Below are 18,327 nucleotides of genomic sequence, written 5' to 3' on the forward strand. Positions count from 1 at the left end.
AAGATGGCTGCTGCACCGCATCAGCTGATAATCATCTCTGCTTACCGGAACCGCTTTCCCGAAACTGCATTCCATGGAGACCCACCTACAATTGAGGAACTGCACTAGACCCACCCTTAATCCACCCCTGAATAGGAACTGCACTAAACCCACCTTTAATCCACCCCTGAATAAAATCTATGTTCTTTATTGTTAAAAGACTTTATGAGCTGATAATTGAAACACTAGCCCCTCTCCCATTTACCTGTATGTAACACATTCTCAATAAAAAGGCACGATGATTCCTAGCAGTTGTCACTCCTCAGAGAGCGATCTCTGAGGGGTGTCCGGCATAGGACGTGCATGAAAGGCATCGAGGCCTCTGTCTTCTGTTCACCTTCGCTGCCTTCGTGGAGATAACCCACCCACGCCGAGGCTGGACCCCGGCAGTGCACTGTACACTGTAATTTTCTTCTGAAACAGTTTTTTTTCTCTCTCCATTCCCCCTTTTACTAAAGAGAGGCATAAACTAACTTATTTGCAAAAAAATATAATTAGTTTAGATTCAATTTGATCTGTTATTTGCACAAAGCTCCGTAAGAATACTAATTGATCTAGTTGGCTTTGCTGGAATCCTTTATAAGGAACTTCAGATTAGACTCTTTAAAAAGCCTCCTAAGGCTACTGAGCCAAATCAGGAATTCACCATCTGTCTGTGCCTTTAAGTACCTGTACTAAGTTTTTTCAGTCTGTCACAAAGTGACATTCTTTACTTACCTGCCAGGCAGAACTGTTCATGCCAGGCAATTTTTCCAAGAGCATCTGTAGGCTTTCTTGAGATCTACATTAGTTCTTCAGTTTTCAGGACATATCTTCTGATATGACATTCCAGTCAAAGCCCTGGCAATAACCACTATTTCCAATTTCTGATACGAAGCAACAGATACTACTGAACTTATGCAAATAACCTTTGTGTCACAAATTAACAAGGCGCACAAATATATTCCAATTCCAGAGGGATCAGGAAGGGAGTAAAGCTTGTGTTTCAATTTGTTTAAAAAGTTTTTTTTTTTTTTTTTTTTTTTAAACAAATTGCTGAACCTATTGACAGCTCAAAAGAAAACAAAAGTCCTTAAATCTGGAAGACAAAGCATAGAAGAAAACCACTAATATAATCAAAAGTCATAAAATTCTATTTCACCAGTTCAGTCTCATGTAATTACTCTTCTGTTGAATTTGCAGTGTTACTGTGGTTCGACCTTTCCATTTAAATCCTGGAAGTTAACATTCAACGTTATTATTGATATTTGCTGACTTGTTCCTACCATTAAATTGGCCATTTTCTTGGTTGTTTTTTGTTCTCTTATTTCTGACTGTCTGTCTTTAGTTTTCTGATATAACACTCCTCTCAGAACTTCTTGAAAAGCTGGTCTGGTGTTCCTAAATTCTTTCCGGTTTTGTTTATCTGAGAATGTTTTTATCTTTCCTTCCCATATGAAGGATAATCTTGCCGAATATAATATTCTTGGTTGAAATCGTTCTTCATTTAACACTTTCAATATATTTTCCCCATTCTTTCCTTGTTTGTATTGTTTCCAATGAGAGGTCTGATGTTAGCCCAATGGGGTAAACTTTGCAAGTAACTTGACATTTCTCTTTTGTCCAATTTAGTATCCTGTCTCTGTGGCTTTGGCCAGTCTGGCTATGATGTGCCTTAGAGAAGATCTTGGGTTGATTCTGTTTGGGGTCCTTTGTATTACTTGGGTCTGGATATTTGAATGCCTCTCTAGGTTTGAAAAGTCTTCTTCCAGGAGTTCATGGAATAGATTATCAATGCCCTTAGTAGTTTCTTCATCTTCTAGGATACTGATTATCTGGATGTTTGGGCATCTAATGGTATCTAGTATTTCTCATATAGTATTCTCAATTTTTTGTTGTTGTTGTTATTTTCTCAGTCTTTTTGGTGATTTTTTTCTAGGTTAGAGGTTTTGAATTTTACATTGAGATTTGATCTTCTGCATGGTCTAATCTACTTTTAATACTTTTGAGGAAAGTATTAAAGTTTTCATTTCCTATATTACAGCCTTCATCTCTAATAGCTCTGTTTGATTCTTTTTTATGGTGTGTATTTCTTCTTTCAAATTGTGGAATAACCTTTTTATCTCCTAGCACTTGTCTCTTTTCTCTTGTGTCTTCTGGAGTTCATTGTCTCTCTTTTCTTGCATTTTGATTAATTGTGTTACTATAAATATTCTGCATTATTTATCTGGCATTTCCATGAACTCCATTGTACTATCTGTGGATTATGAAGAGTTGTTCTTTTTCTTTGGGGGAGAGATACTGGTTTCTCATATTGCTTGTGCCTCTGTGGTGGTTTCTGGTCATCTGATGGGTTGTATGTTTCTTCCTAATTTATTGGAGTTAATTCTGAGCATTCAGAGGTGTGCCGGAGGAGGTGTTGTGCAGTCTCTGCTGTTTCGTTTCCCTGATGCTCACCAAGCAACCTGGGCTTTTGTTATTGGAACTTGATATTACAAAGGCCTTCCAGTTTCTAGAGAACAGGTGGACTTGAACTGAGCTACAGGGTTTCAAGTGAGAGTTCAGAGGCATGTAATGAAATGAGACAGTCTCTCTCTGCAGGTCTATATTTTTCCCTGCCACTCGCTTTGCAGTCTCTCTTTTCTGATTTTTAGTCATTTAGTGGTGTATTCACTTTTGGCTAATTTGTTGGAGAAGTTTTCTGCAACTGTAAGCTCATGTGTTTCCATTTACTGTGAGATACTTCTGTGCCAACTTCTCTCCCCTACTGTGTTTTGCGACATGATATTCATAGAGAGAGATTTTAATTCAGATTTATGAAGAGGAGTTTCTCCCTTTGTACAGCAGGTTCACCGGGAGTTGAGGATTTCTATGACACTAAAAGTACTCAGATGTTTGGCTACTATGCACCTAGACCTGTCTAGACACTCAGCACATTGCAGCTGAGCAGCAAAGTGAGAAAGTAAGGTAAAGGAAAAGGAAAAGAAAAAAGGGGGGAAAAAGACAAAACAACCAAAAATAGGGAATTTTTTTTTTAAAGCAAAAAATAAAAACCACGGGATGTGCTTGCATGACACGCAAAAGAGACAAGGCATAGCTGAGATGAGATAGATTCTGGAATTAGCAATAAAAGGAGAGGTCAGAGGCAAGAAAAAGAATTTAAAATTTAAAAACTAATTCAAAGAGAGAGAGACAGACAAAGAGAAGACAGAGATTGCCCTACCTGTCTAGGTTTTTGGGTCTGGAAGGAGAGGTTTGGAGAAGATGGTCTTCAGTTACCCTATAACCTGAAAAGGGCAGGGGACAGCTGAGATGTAGATGAATTCTGTCTAGGTTTTTGGTCTGGAAGGAGAGGTTTGGAGCAGATGGTCTTCAGTTACCCTAGTTCCTGGCATGAGTTTTAAGTCACTGGGTCTGGGACTCAAGCCATGGTCCACTACGTGGGAGGCCAGCAATGTAACCATTACACCATCTGATGATCCCTATTCTTAATTTTTCATTTTAGACTAAGTTTTATCCATTTCTGACTAGTGTTTAGATATTTTTCATTATCTTATTTTTTGTTATGTCTCTGAATGATAGACATATTTAATCTTTTTCTTTTAAAATTAATTGCCAGAGAGCAGGTACACTCACTAGAGAAAGATGGAGAGGAAAAGAGAGAGGAAGAGGGAGAAAGTATCCCCCTACTGGAGGATTGTTACACTGAAATCTCTTCTCCATTTCTCTACCCTGACAGGATTTTGGGTGCCCATACACACATAGCCAGTATGTTTTCAAGCCACCAGAGCAGGGATTCAAACTGTAGTCTGCCACATAGAATTTGGCTCCCTAAACCACTAAGCTATGAAGTTGGTTTGGCATGTTTAATCTTTATATTTATTAAAAATTGTGCTTTTCATGCTATTTTGCAATGTATTTTTACGTTATTCTGTTCGATATGTGTTTACTAGTTAGTTTTTCAATTTTTAAAATTTAACTTTGAATTTTTTTTAATAAAATGGCTATTTTACCTCTTATTTCAATAGTATTTGAAAGAAAATGCAACTCTATCAAAAACTGTCATTTTGCCTTAGTTTTGGGATCTCTAGTTTGTGTAGCATTGATTCTAGAAAATGTACTGAAACCTCAATATCTTAAACTGTATTAAGTTTTGTAAATATTCTGTTTACCTATACTCAGCTTAAGTGCAGGAATACGAGGACACTAAAAAAAGTTTGTGGAAAAATAAAATTAAGGTACAAGATTATTTTGGTGCAAAAAAAAAGGTTGAAATCCATGCATAGATTTTTATAATATTAATTTTCTATAAACTTTTTGAAGACCCCCTCAAGTATAAATTTGATCAAGCTTTCTAATTTTGTTGTTCAATCTCCTATATCCTTATAATTTTTTTAGATCAGTTTCTCTTTCGGGTGTATTAAAATCTACTTCTATAGTCATAAATTTCATTTTTGTCTTCTAAGCATGTGATTTTATTTTATAAATTCCAATCTTATGCTGTTATGTAAGTTCAGGATTGTAATAACTTTCTAGTCTTTTTCTCAACTCTCACTAAAGCATTTCTTTTTAAATTATGTTTTAGAATCATATTAATATTTTAAACCTATTTTCCTTTAGTTTAGTATTTTCCTGGTATATCTTTCTGTCCTTTACTTTCAAACTTTCTGTGTAGGTTAGCTTTAGTTATTTTATTTTTTGGCACGCAGCACAGAGACAGGATTTATTTTTGAGATATATTCTGAGAATGTGTCTTTTGATATGAAGACTTAATCTGTTAAAATGTTTATTGATATATTTGGACTTATTTTTTACTCTTTTTTGTTTGTTTGTTTTTAATTGCATATGCAGTCTCCAAGGAGAAAGGAGAAAGAGAAAGAGAGAGAGAATCCCCCCACCCATTGAATATGGTCACAACACAATGCTTTTTCCTCTATTTCTCTATACCACCAGGATTGTAGGTACACATGTCCACATAAGCCAGGGACAGTATTTGAACCATGATCAGCCATGAAGAATTCAGTTTCCTATGCATAGCACTTAACTGTTGCACTATGGGGCTGACCTTGGATTTATTTTTATCATAGTATTTATACTTTTAATTTACTACCTTTTATCATTCTATCTTAATCTTTCCTTCCTTACATTGGATTAAAAAATCAATTGCTATTGGATTTCTCTTCTTGCTTGGGAATTATAAAATATATGTCTATCAATTTAATAGTGATCCTTAATATTTATGTGCATAATTATGCATAAAATTTTCTATCAATTTCTGTAATTAGTATTTCTTTCTTCTGAACATAATATGGCCTTTCTCCATTGAAGCCCAATTCCAAATATTATCATTGTTGCATAGAGATTCAGCTTTTTTTCAAAGACAGGAAAATGTTTTCTTAAAGAGTTCATTAATTGGGCTGGTGAGTAATGTAGTGATTGGGGTGCTGGACTCCCACATGGCCAACCATGGTTCAAGTACCAGACCTGGTAACTTTCTTTCTCATTTTCCCTCTCTGTTTCTCTCTGGTCAAATTAAAAAAATAAAAATGACAATGATGAACAAAATTAAGTAAAATAATTCTTTAAAAAACATATTAATAAAAAGTTCATTAATTTGCAGACATATTTTGAAAGTTTCCAAACTTATCATTTTAATTAAATCCTATAACTTCCCTCTAGGTTTACTTGTCTCTAGCCAAGGTTCATTGTTTAGCAGTACTTTTAAAGAGACTACATGGGGTCAGCAGGTGGGATAGTGGTTAAGGTGCTAGACTCTCACATGGCCAAGTGCGGTTTGAGTCCTGGACCCAGCAACTTAAAACTCACATCAAACTTATACTTGTGCATGCATGTGCAAAATCCCAGGAGGATAATGGAGGACAATGGATTGTGGTGTGGCCTTCAGCTTAGGGAGTAATTTTTCATTCCCCACCTCACTGTCTGTCTCTGTCTCTCTCTAATGAGTACATGCACTCTATGGCAAAAACCTTAAAAAAAAATAGAGGCTACATGAGGGTAAATTTATTTAATTTTTATAATATGACAAATATCTTTATTTTCCCCTCATTATAATAGTTTAGCTAGGTATGAAATCCTAGGTGAACAGTCATTTTCTCTCAATACCCAAAAATTATGACAATGTATTATGGCATCCACTATAGTATTGGAAAAAAATCTGTTTGTAGTCTGTCATTCACTTGTATTTAATCTGTCTCCTCTTGTTGTAGACATAATTTTTTTAAAAATCTATGTTATTTTTTCATTTTACTACAGTATTCCAGGTATGTTTTTTTATTGTAGTCAGTGCTTATAGTCATGTTTAAATGGAAGGCTATTGTATTTCCTTTTATTTAGAAAAGTGCTCAGACTTTCTCTCTTGAAATACTCCCTTTCCACCATTAACACATTTGTATACCTCTGGTACTCTTATAATAGATTTATGCTAGAGACATAATCAATTCTCCATGTTTGTTAACTGCTCTTTCATGTGTTTTAATGTATTTATTTCTTTTTACTGCATTTAGAACTACTTAGAATTATTCTCTTTTCTATTGTAGCCAATGCAGTTTGGTCCAGTCTGTTAACTCATAGTATTTCAATGACACTATTTTCTTATTTCCAAGATTTTTACTTTTATAACTATAATACATTACTTTTTTTTATTAGAGATTTTTGCTGCAGGGCATGTGAACTCACTGGAAAGACAGAGAGAGACAGGGAGACAGAAAGTGAGAAATCACCCCCTGGGGGAACCGCCACGCCACAATCCCTTCTCCTCCACTCTTCTCTTGGGATTTTGGGCACACATGCGCAAGTGTCCAGCATGAGTTTTAACCTGCCAGGTCCAGGACTCAGACCACAGTCAACTATGTGGGAGGTCAGTAATGTAACCAGACATCATCTGCTGGTCCCTATATTTGATTAATTTTAACATCAATCTATTTGTGTTTCACTTCTCCCTACTTCATAATTAATTGCCATTTCTCCCCAATGACATTTTTCCTTTATGTATCTTTGAGAGGCAATGAAATTTCTTCTGGAGTGAATTTTTGTTCTAAAGTTTGCTTTTATTGGCTACTTTCATAGCATTAGATTACTTTATGGAGTTTGGGATTTAATTTGAAGCTGTAATTTGAGTGGGACATTATCTTTTGTTAGCTATTTTTCCCTCTCTTCTCCATGGAATGATTTTGAGGTTGTCTTTCTTGGCTTAATCCAAAGGTGGAACAAGATTTTATATTATAAATTACAGATTTTTAGTTCCAGAGGAAATTGATGCAATTGTAATTCCCCATAGATCTAGAAGATGATTTGGATTTATTCCGGGCTGCTTTTTATTATTATCCTGAGATTTTTCTTGTGCTTTTTCCTTACCCGTATCTTCTCTTTTCTGACTTCTATATCTTACATTTTCTTTTCTTTTCTTTTCTTTTCTTTTCTTTTCTTTTCTTTTCTTTTTTCTTTTCTTTTCTTTTCTATCTTTTCTTTTTTCTGGAGAGGTTTTTGCTATAGGGCAAATGTGCGCTTGCCAGAGAGACAGACAGAGACAGACAGACAGAAAGCGAGAAATCACCCCTCAGGGGGGATGGCCATGCTGCAATCCCTTCTCCTCCATTCTCCCCTCAGGATCTTGGGCACGCACGCACACGCGCCCGGTGTGAGTTTAAGCCACTGGGTCCGGGACTTGAATCGCAGTCAACTACATGGGAATCCAGCAACACAGCCATTACACTAACTGCTGGTCACTCTGTCTTACATTTTCTTGGGACAATGTCCCACTTCTATGTCCCACTTTTTGAAAAAGAGTGCAAAGGAGATAATTCGTGGGGATTTCCCTTTCTAAAAATGTTTAACATGTGTGATTGAGACTTTAATTTCCCTGAGAACCTGAAGGTTTGTTAAAGTATATTAGCTTGTGAAAGCCTCTGTACTGATTTGGCTTCTGTAAGCAAACTGTGATCTCACTTAGAAGGCTGCTTCCTTGGTTAATTGCCAAGTTACAACCAATCACAGCAGCTAGACTTCAGTCAATCACAGGGATCCTGGCTTTTAAATTGTGTTAACACAGACAAACTTCAAGATGTAACTAATCCAATTATTTCTCTACAGCCTTCCCTCACTTCCATTTTTGTACATCACTTTCCCATTCTGAAATGTAAGTATTTCCAAGCATGAGACTACCTGGAGACCTCTTGGAAACTATTCTAGGGTTCCCGATTAAAATAGTGTTTATTTTTGCTAAATTAAACTCCACTAAATTAAATTGTCTGAAATTTTCTTTAACAAAAGTATTAGTCTATTTTTTTTTAGCTATTTGTGTATTTGTTGAGAATGTATATTCTATTTTTATTTACAGCCTTTTGTATGTGTCCTGGATTTTCTCTCTGTAAGATTTTAAGCTCTTGATATTCTGATGGTTTAAATTTTACAATAGTAAATCTTTGTGTGGTTATTTTGGTAAGATTAAGAATGATATTTTACATCCTTCAGTTCTGGGATATTTTACTTATATATTTAACAATATCCTCTCATTTCTCTTATTTTCTAAAGTTCTATTAATTGGATGTTAGATTTTAATTTTTTGTTTTCTACTAGCTATTGGAAATAATGCTACTGTGAACATGAGTATTCAAATATCTCTTCAAGACCCTGATTTCAATTCTTTTGGGTATATACCCAGAGGTGTAATTGCTGAATCACATGGTAATTTTGATTTTACTTTTTGCATGAAGAATTCTGTTTTATCTTTTTGCTTTCTGTTTGTCAACTGATTTGTCTTTAGATATAAAATGAATCTCTTATAGATAGTATATAGTTGGATCTTTGGAAAATTCCATTCTTGGGGCCAGCTGGTGGCATAATGGGTAAGGCACTGGACTCACATGTGGCTGACTGTGGCTTGAGTCCTGGATCTGGTGGCTTGAATCTCATGCCTGGCGTGTGTATGTGCATGCCTAAAATCCCAGGAGAGGGAGGAGAAGGGATTGTGGCATGGCCATATCCCTCCAGGTGTTGATTTCTCACTTTTCCTCTTACTACTTCTCTCTGTCTCTTTTGGTGAAACTTATGCATTCTATGGGAAAAATCTAAAAAAAAAAAAAAACAAACTAAAAAATATTCCATTCTGTTCATCTCTTTCAATCGATGAATATAATTTATTCACATTTGAAGTAATTACTGATAAGGAGGGGCTTCCTTGTGTCACTTCATTATTATTTTCTATACACTTACATATTTTCTGTCCCTCATTTCCTGCATTATGTATTTTCCCTTTGTATTTACTTGAATTTTTTTCATAGTGAAACATTTTCATTCCTTTCTCATTTCATTTTGTGTATATTCATAGGTAATTTCTTTGTGGTTACCATGGGGAATACTTAACATCCTAAAGTTCTAACACTCTAATTTGAATGTACATTAGTTTAACTTTAATAACACACAAAATGTCTGCTCCTTTGGAGCTCTGTGCTCACCTCTTTCCATTATTGATGCCACAAAATTATATTTTTATACATTGTGTACCTCAAAATTGAAACTGGTCTGGTAATTTGATTTCAGTTTTGTTTTGTTTTATTTTGGAGAGTTTTTTGCTATAGGGTGCGTGCGCTCACCAGACAGACAGAGAGAGACAGAGAGACAGAAAGTGAGAAATCACCCCTCAGGGAGGATGGCCATGCTGCAATCCCTTCTCCTCCTTTCTCCTCTCGGGATCTTGGGCACGCACGCACACGTGCCCGGCGTGAGTTTCAGCCACCGCTTCTGGGACTCGAACCGTGGTCGACTATGTGGGAGTCCAGTGACATAGCGATTACGCCAACTGCTGGTCCCGATTTCAGTTTTGTTTTTACATACGAGTATTATGGGCCAGTGGGTGGCAAGATGGTTAAGGTGCTGGATACCAAATGGCTGACTCTATGGTTTAAGTCCTGAACCTGGTGGCTTCAAAAACATGCTAGACATGAGTGCATGTGTGCACAAAATCCTAAGAGGAGAATGAATTGAGGAATGGCCTTCCCCACCACCACCCTGGGGGTGATTTCTCACTTTCCCTCCACCCCCCTCTGTTTCTCTCTGGCGAGTGCATACACCCTATGGAAAAAGAACTAAAAACATAAAAAATAAAGACAAGATCAATCCTCCTGCCCCAGTGCCTCAGCCTCCCAGCTGGAACTACATGCACCACGATGCCTGGCTCTTTCAGGTAGGGTCTCCCTGTGTAGCCCAGGCCAGCTTTGAGCTTGTGATGTTCCTCCCTCCCACCCTGAGAAGCACATCATCTCCGCACGTGCGCCACCACAGACAGGCCTGGTAACTCCGATTTTTAAAAATGCAGTTGTCCCTTAAATTATGTAGAAAATAAAGCATGGAGTTCCAAACCAAAGTTACAATAATCCCAACTTTTAATTATTACTTTTTAAAATGTATTGGTGTCTTAAATTGTGTGGAGAACAAACAGCTAAGTTACACATCATCGTTACTATAATACTAGCTTTCATAGTTTCCCATGTGTTTACCTTTACTGAGATCTTTATGCCCTCAAGTTACTACCTGGTGTCTTCTCATTTCAACCTGGAGGACTCCCTGGAGCATTTCGTGAAGGGCAGGACTAATAATTCAAATAGTCCCTCGCCTTTCTCTCCCCACCCCCCAAATGTATATGTCAGTACAGTTGATGACTCTTTCCGGTCCTTCAGGTTTTGTTCCACTTTCTGGGGTTCTTCTTTCTGTTCCTCAGCTTTGGCTATTTAAATTGTTCTATCTTCAAGTTCACTGATATTTTTCTTCTGCCTGCACAAATCAGCCTTCAAATCCCATTGCCCAATTTTTTGTTTTAGTTATTGTACTTTTCAGATCCAGAATTTCTTTTTGGAATCATTGTAGATTTTCTGCCTTTGTCGAGATTTCTATTTTGTTTACTCATTATTCTCTCCACACCTTCCTTTAAAGAGTATCTTTAGGACAATTGTCTTACAGTCTGTTTCTTTCTCAGTGACAATTTCTGTTGGTTAGTTTTTCCCCTTTGAATAGGCCATGCTTTCCTATTTCTTTGAATGTCTTGTGATTTTTTTAAAATTCGGTTGTTGAAAACTGGACATTTGAACTTACTAATGTGGTAACGCTGGCATTTGGATTCTCTCTTTTCCCAGGTTTTGATGGTGTGTGTGTGTGTGTGTGTGTGTGTGTGTGTGTGGTTGTTGCATTATTTTTGTTATCGGCTGTCCCCTTCCCAAGGATCAGGTATAAATTTGATGTCTCCTCATGTATTTTCTGAGGCTGCACCTTTCCCTGGGCATGAGCATTGACTTGATTAATATTTTCCCTCGATATGCTACTGCCTTTTTTTTTTTTTTAAATCCTAATTTTGCCAGAGCTCATGTGTGCTTACTGGAGAGAGACAGACAAAAACACAGAAAAAGAGAAAGAAAGGAAGGAAAAAATAAAGAAAGAGAGAAAACGCCACCATGGCAATGGTCACGCTGTCCTCTCTTCTTCACTTCTCCCTCTTTTTGGGATTTTAGACACGCACTTGCACATGCCCGGCGTGTTTCTAAAGCCCCTGGATCTGGGACTCGAACAGCACAATCGGCCACGTGAAGTCCAGCCAACTTTACCACACCATGGGCTGCCACATGCTGTTTCTTTCGAATGTCCTAGTCTTTAATGCCTGACTCTCAAAAGCAGAAAAAGAGAAAAATGAATGGGAGGAAAAAGGTGCTGGCCCTTTAAATCTCCTGGCAATTTAAATGGAGTTCCTCTGAACCTGTTCCTCTGATCAGAGGCAGCAATCAGCACTCAGAACACAGATCTCTGTGTTTTGGAAGACAGAGTGCTTGTTGCTCACCCTGGGTCCTGAGATCCTCCTGTAGCTGCTCCAGGAAGTCACTGCACAGCTGCCTCCCTAGGGGTTAGGGGGTGGGGAACAGGTAGCCACTGCTGAGCTAAAATCAGAGATTGACCGACATTAACTGTAATCTGCCTCTTAATCCTTCCTCTGAAAGTTGCAAGCCTTCACCAGACTCAAAAGTTTCAAAGTATTTACATCTGGGGCCAGCAGGTGGCATGGTGGGTAAAGGTGCTGGATTCCCACATGGCTGACCACAGTTCGGGTCCTGGACTTGGTGGCTTGCTTTCTCTCTCTTTCTCTCTGTCTTTCTCTGATCAAATTAAAAAATATTAACAACAAATGGAATTAAATAAATAATTCTTTTAAAAAAATTTAAAAACCTTGACATCAGACAGATTCTGCCAGCACAGTTGTTGATCAGGCGCTTCCTACTCTGCCATCTTCCCAGATGCCTCTCCTGAGCACCTTTCCTTTTTTGGGGGGTCGTGTGGTGGGGTGCAGGGAGAGGTTTTTGCTATAGGGCGCATGCGCTCACCAGAAAGAGAGACAGAGAGACAGAAAGTGAGAAATCACTCCCCAGGGGGGATGGTCACGCCACAATCCCTTCTCCTCCATTCTCCTCTCGGGATCTTGGGCACGCATGCACACGCACCCAGTGTGAGTTTAAGCCACCAGGCCTGGGACTCGAACCGTAGTCGACATAGCCATTATGCCAACTGCTGGTCCCCTAAGCACCTTTCTTTTAATGCTGTTTTGTGTGTGTGTGTTGGGGGGGAATTTTTATGTATACTCCATGAACTGTATTAGTTATTTTTATTATTAATTTTTTTTTTGAGAAATTTTCGCTATAGGGTGCGTGCGCTTGCCAGACAGACAGAGAGAGACATACAGACAGAAAGTGAGAAATCACTCCCCAGGGGGGATGGTCACGCCACAATCCCTTCTCCTCCATTCTCCTCTCGGAATCTTGGGCACACACACACGCGCCCGGCGTGAGTTTTAAGCCACCGGTCCGGGCCGCAAACCGCGGTCAACTACGTGGGAGTCCAGCAACATAGCCATTACGCTAACTGCTGGTTTCCACTCTCAATTGATTTTTAAAGTAAATCCAAATGGGTCCTCAAAATTATCTCTCCCTTTTCTAATGAGGTCTAGTCATCCCCTGGTTTTGCTCTCCTGTTAGGACATTAACAAAACACAAAATAGTTTGATTGGTGGATTTGTAAATTCGCTTTTACCCTCTAGGTTTTCCCTTACATCCCATTCTTCTTTGCAATTTTTTTGTTTGGTTGAGAAAACAGGTAATTTGTCCTGCATAGTTTTCCCAAGTTTATAGCTAATTTTGCCCCCGGTGTAGTTTAATATGTTCCTCAGACCTCTCTACTTTAGAATGTTCCTAGACAAATTGAGTTGTCTAGACTCCCCCCCCCCTTTTTTTTAAAGAGAGAGACAGACAGAGACAGAGAGAGACAGAAAGCAAGAAATCACCCCCCAGGGCGGGGGGATGGCCACATCACAATCCCTTCTTCTCCATTCTCCTCTTGGGATCTTGGGCATGTATGCACAGGAACCCAGCACGAGTTTTAAGCAGCTGGGTCATGAACTCAAACCATGGTCAGCTACTGGGAGTCCCATGATGTAACCACTATGCTATCTGCTGGTCCGTGTGGTCCCTTTTCTCAGCATTGATATAGCTATGTATGAGGCAGAGTTAGGTCTTTGTATCGCCTGGCGTCTCAAAATCTTTATTGAATTCTGGGCCACTCTTTTAATTTACATTGTGATAGCATCATCTCTTCCTTCCGCATGACGGAGACTTGGAAAACCTCTTCTCCTATCCATCCTAGCTGTGTTTTTGTGTACTTTTATGTCCACACAGGCTTTTGTCTGTGTTTTCATCTTCAGTTAATACCTTTCTATGTATGCTTATAAAGCTTCAGTGTAGAGATTTTCCTCCTTGCATTCAATTATTTCCTTTTCAACATTTTAATGCTTCTTATCGCTGAATTACACTCTAACATCCCATTCTATTGTAAATCTCCAGGGTTACCTACCACCTTGAAACTTCCTAACATCAATAGAAACAAGGCATGCAAAACTAAACAAAATAAGTTTGGTTCGTTTTCATTTCATAATTGTTCTCATTCTTTCCATCAGACATTTTAGAACATAACTCCTCTGTACTTCTCCAACAAACTTTAAAAAACAAAGCAAAACATGGACATTGACATTAACTCAAGATAATGACTTCTGTGATATTATTTATAGCAGCATGAAAGCATGTGTTATTTCAAGCAAAACAATCTAGGCTTTTTTCTTTTTTTTTTTTTTTTAAGGGAAGGGTTAATTGTAGAAAGAAGTACCCATAAATGTTTAGGTAGACTAATATAATGAATATAGTTTATTTTAATGTTCTTCATAGTTGAATAAAATATCCACTGAAAGAATTGAAAAAGGAAGACTATAGTCTTTTTTTTTTTCTTTTTTGAGAGATTTTTGCTATAGGGTGCATGAGCTTGCTGGAGACACACAGAGAGACAGAGAGACAGAAAGTGAGAAATCACCCCCCTAGAGAGGATGGCCACACTGCAGTCCCTTCTACCCCATTCTCCTCTCAGGATTTTGGGCATATACGCACAAACACCTGGTGTGAGTTTTAAGCTGCCTGATTTGGGACTCAAACTGTGGTTGACTATGTGGGAGTCCAGCGACATAACCATTATGCCATCCGCTGGTCCCAGGAAGACTATATTCTTATAAAAACTTTAAAACTGCAGCACATTCAAAGTATTTGTTATCTTGGAAATATAAGTTGGGAAGAAGCTGGCAGGGATGCCTACCTTAAAAAATCTTTCTCATCGGTTTTAGTGCCTGAAATACACCTTTGGAATTACTTTGTTGGATCATAATTTTTTTTTTTTTTTTTACATTTTTTTCCCCATAGGATGCATACACTTGCTAGCAAGAGAGAAAGAGAGAAAGTGAGAAACTACCCACTAGGGTAGATGGCAAGCAGTAATCCCTTCTCTTCCATTCTCCTCTTGGGTTTTTGGGTATGCACTCACACCTGGTGCATGATTTTTCAAGTCACCAGGTGCAGAACTGAAATCACGGTGGACCACGTGGGAGTCCAGCACCTTAACCACCACGTTCCCTGCTGGCCCTGGCTCATAAACTCTTTTACATATTCAAGCATCCTCCATTGAACTGATGACTCCTTGAGGGATCTTGTCTTATTTACTACTAGCATAGTTCTTGGCACTTATTCGGTGTCCAAGAAAATGCTGCATAAACAGTAAATAGCAAACACTAAAAAGAGCATTGAGACGGTTATACTTGAAGCTCAACTAACACTTATTTGATAGATTACCAAGAGTAACCAACCCATGGGATCTTGACCAAGGAATGTGGCCACTTTATGCTAGATCACCCAGACTTGTAGAGTCTCTTTTTTCCCCAAGTTGGGTTGCTCTTGTTTATATTGTTGGGGGTAGGGAGCCTGGGCTTGAGTTCAGAGATCAACAAAAGGAAGATAGCCATTCCTAAGAAGATTCTTGCTCTCCAAGGAATTAATATTATTTAATTCCTTTAATTATGGCTGTAGTACTTATGATGTACCCAGCTATCTGTGGCTTAACAGCATGCTGCAGCGCTAATCTAAACTTGTTGGAATTTTACTGTGGGATAGTATTATTTGTTATTCAGAGGGAAGAATCCCTACAGTGAAATTTAGATATTATTTTGAGGACAAAATGTCATTGACTGTGGTGATCTGCTTTATGACACAATGTCTGTGGACTATATTTTTAAAAGGAGAAAATATGTAATCAAAATGGAAACTTTGTGACTAACAGCTCAAAGTCATCATCACTTCTAACATTTGCATCACATTGTGAGCCCAGTAGAACTGGATGATTACTCTTCTGAGTGTCACCCCTGTGTTTGTTATGTGTGGCAAACTCTGAGAAGCTCCAAGGCTAAAAGTTCTCAGCAGTCCTGTCTTTGGAGGGATCTGCTATTGAAAACATTGATCTAGATATCCCTTTCCCACTAACTATCCTTCTCAGGTACACAATAGTCCAGTTATTCCAGCATTCTTTAATAAGCTAGGATTCCGCTTTCTCTCCTTTGTATTGTTTTCCTTCCTCCCTCCCTTCCTTCCTCCTTCCCTCCCTTCCTTTTTAAAGAGAGGTTTTTGCTATAGGGCACATGCACTCTTGGGAGAGACAGAGAAGTCAAGAAATCGCCCCCCAGGAGGGATGGCCATACTGCAAGTCCTTCTGCTCCGTTCTCCTCCAGGGATTTTGGGCACGCACAAGTGCCTGGCATGAGTTTCAAGTCAGGCAATCAGGGACTTGAACTGTGGTCAGTCACGTAGGAGTCCAGTGATTTAACCATTATGCTTTCTGTTGGTCCCTTTTTTCTTTCCTCTGTGTTCAAAATCTAAAAGGCAAGGGAATGTTGGGGTGTGTGTGATGTGGATGGGGAGAAAGGAGGAAGATATACACTAGATTCAAATGTTTACATAGTAAGTTTGCTTACACACACACACACACACACACACACACACACTCCAGTTGTTCCATAATATAAATGCAAGTTTATGTTTTTAGGTGGATGTATATCAATAAAGTTACAATTTAAATGCTGTGGGGGGAGGGTACAGCTCTTAATTTGAAGAACAAAAAAACAAAAAGCACATCAAAACACTTTTAAAGGAAAAATCTAAAACTAGCTAATTTAACAGTGTATTTAAACAAGTGGCGGCGTGTAGAACGCAGCAGGACCCTTGACCTAAGATTGTTTGCGATGTAGTTTTCATTTACACCCCCAGAAAAGGAAGTGAAATAAGAACCAACGTGATTGGCCAAAATTGGCATTTGCCTTTTATGAACTTGGTCTTCTCACTCGCTAGCCTATCGTTGGCTGAAGTCTGCTGTGATTGGCTGAAGCTCTGCTGTGATTGGCGAAGGCTTAGCTGCTGGGTCACCAGGATATATTCTTATGCTAGGTTACAACCATCTTTGTGAATCAAGCTAGGTTGCAGCTCAGCATCTACGAAGGCTGCTTTGGGTCAAATTAATCATCCAAGTAAGGCGGCCTGCTTGGGCCAATCCAGTTAGATTGACAATACCCCAAATTTCTACCTGTGTTTCCAACTTTTGTCTTATTTTTTCTCAGGAAAAAATCCTGTTTTCTCCCTTTTCTCTGTAATGTGTGTGCCTGTCTGGTTTGCATGGAAATAAAGACTCGGAGAGAGGATGGTGTACAACGTAGATACGATCAATTTACAAATGTGTTCTTTGTGCCAGAATGGTGTCCCTTTCGGGATTTAGGCAAGATATATGGGTCCACATTTTCAAAAGCATACTCTAAGATAACACAAAAGTGTACATGTTTTTAAAAAACTTATGACACATATGCTTAAGAAAATGTGGAACATAAATAGAAGACAAAATTCTATCTTAATCCTGCTTTTGATGTTTTGGTATACGTTCTTAGTCCCACGGTTTTGCCACGTTCTTTATTTTAAAAAGGCTAATGATGCATCAAGTGGTATCAGTTAATAGGTTGGATTTCCGAAACCTTCTAGTGGAGAGGACCCACACTGCCCCTTGGGATAAAGCCAGCCTCATTAGCCAACTGTGTCCAGCCGTGACGTCACGTGGGGAAGGACTACTTTGAGGACGCTGAGCGCCTGCCTCAGTCTAAGTTTTCGGATCAACCTGTAAGTATGCACTCGTGCGTTCAACACGTCTTCTAGAGCTGCCTGGGGCACGTTTTCCCTTGACCTGGGTTGCAATGGCTGCTAAACCCTGGGGGTGAGACGCAGAGGGCGGACAGTCGCCATCTGCCAAGCCGGGGCTGCCTCACCCTCAGGGTCGAGGCCATGGCCAGGCAGCAAGGGCTTGCCCAGGGCCCACGCTCCTGCGTCTGGGGTCTCCTCAGAGGGGCAGAGTGGACGTCTGGCCGCCAGGCCATTGGCAGTAGGCGCCCTGCAGCTGCCGAGGAGCAGCGGGGGAGAAGTGAGTCACCGGGGGGCGAGCGCCAGGCAGGCGCGCGGGCCGGGCAGGTCAGCGCCAGGCCTGCTCCGGAAGGCGCGGACCTCGCCGGCCTCCGTTCCCTTCCGCCCGCCTCAGGTGCAGCGCGGATCCTTCCGCCCAGGCGAGCGCTTCCGTGGCGCGGCGGCGGCTTCGCGGGATACCCGGATGGAAGTGTAATGGCCGCCATCAGGGACTCGCAGGCCATGGGCACTAAATACGCCAGGTATTTCCTGTGAGCGCGGCCGCCCAGGCCTGCCCGGATGCCGGGACGTGGAGAGGGCCAGCCGGGGAGGCAAGGGGCGAGTTTGCGGGGCGTCAGGGCACCCCCAGAGAGACCCAGGGCTGGGCCTCTCGTGAGAGGAAGCGGCTGTTAAATAGTCCCGGCCAGCCGGCGCGCTTCCGCCTAACTTGCCGCAAAGT

The sequence above is a fragment of the Tupaia chinensis genome, unplaced genomic scaffold (assembly GCF_000334495.1).
Source record: "Tupaia chinensis unplaced genomic scaffold, TupChi_1.0 Scaffold000539_1, whole genome shotgun sequence".
Taxonomy (NCBI): domain Eukaryota; kingdom Metazoa; phylum Chordata; class Mammalia; order Scandentia; family Tupaiidae; genus Tupaia; species Tupaia belangeri.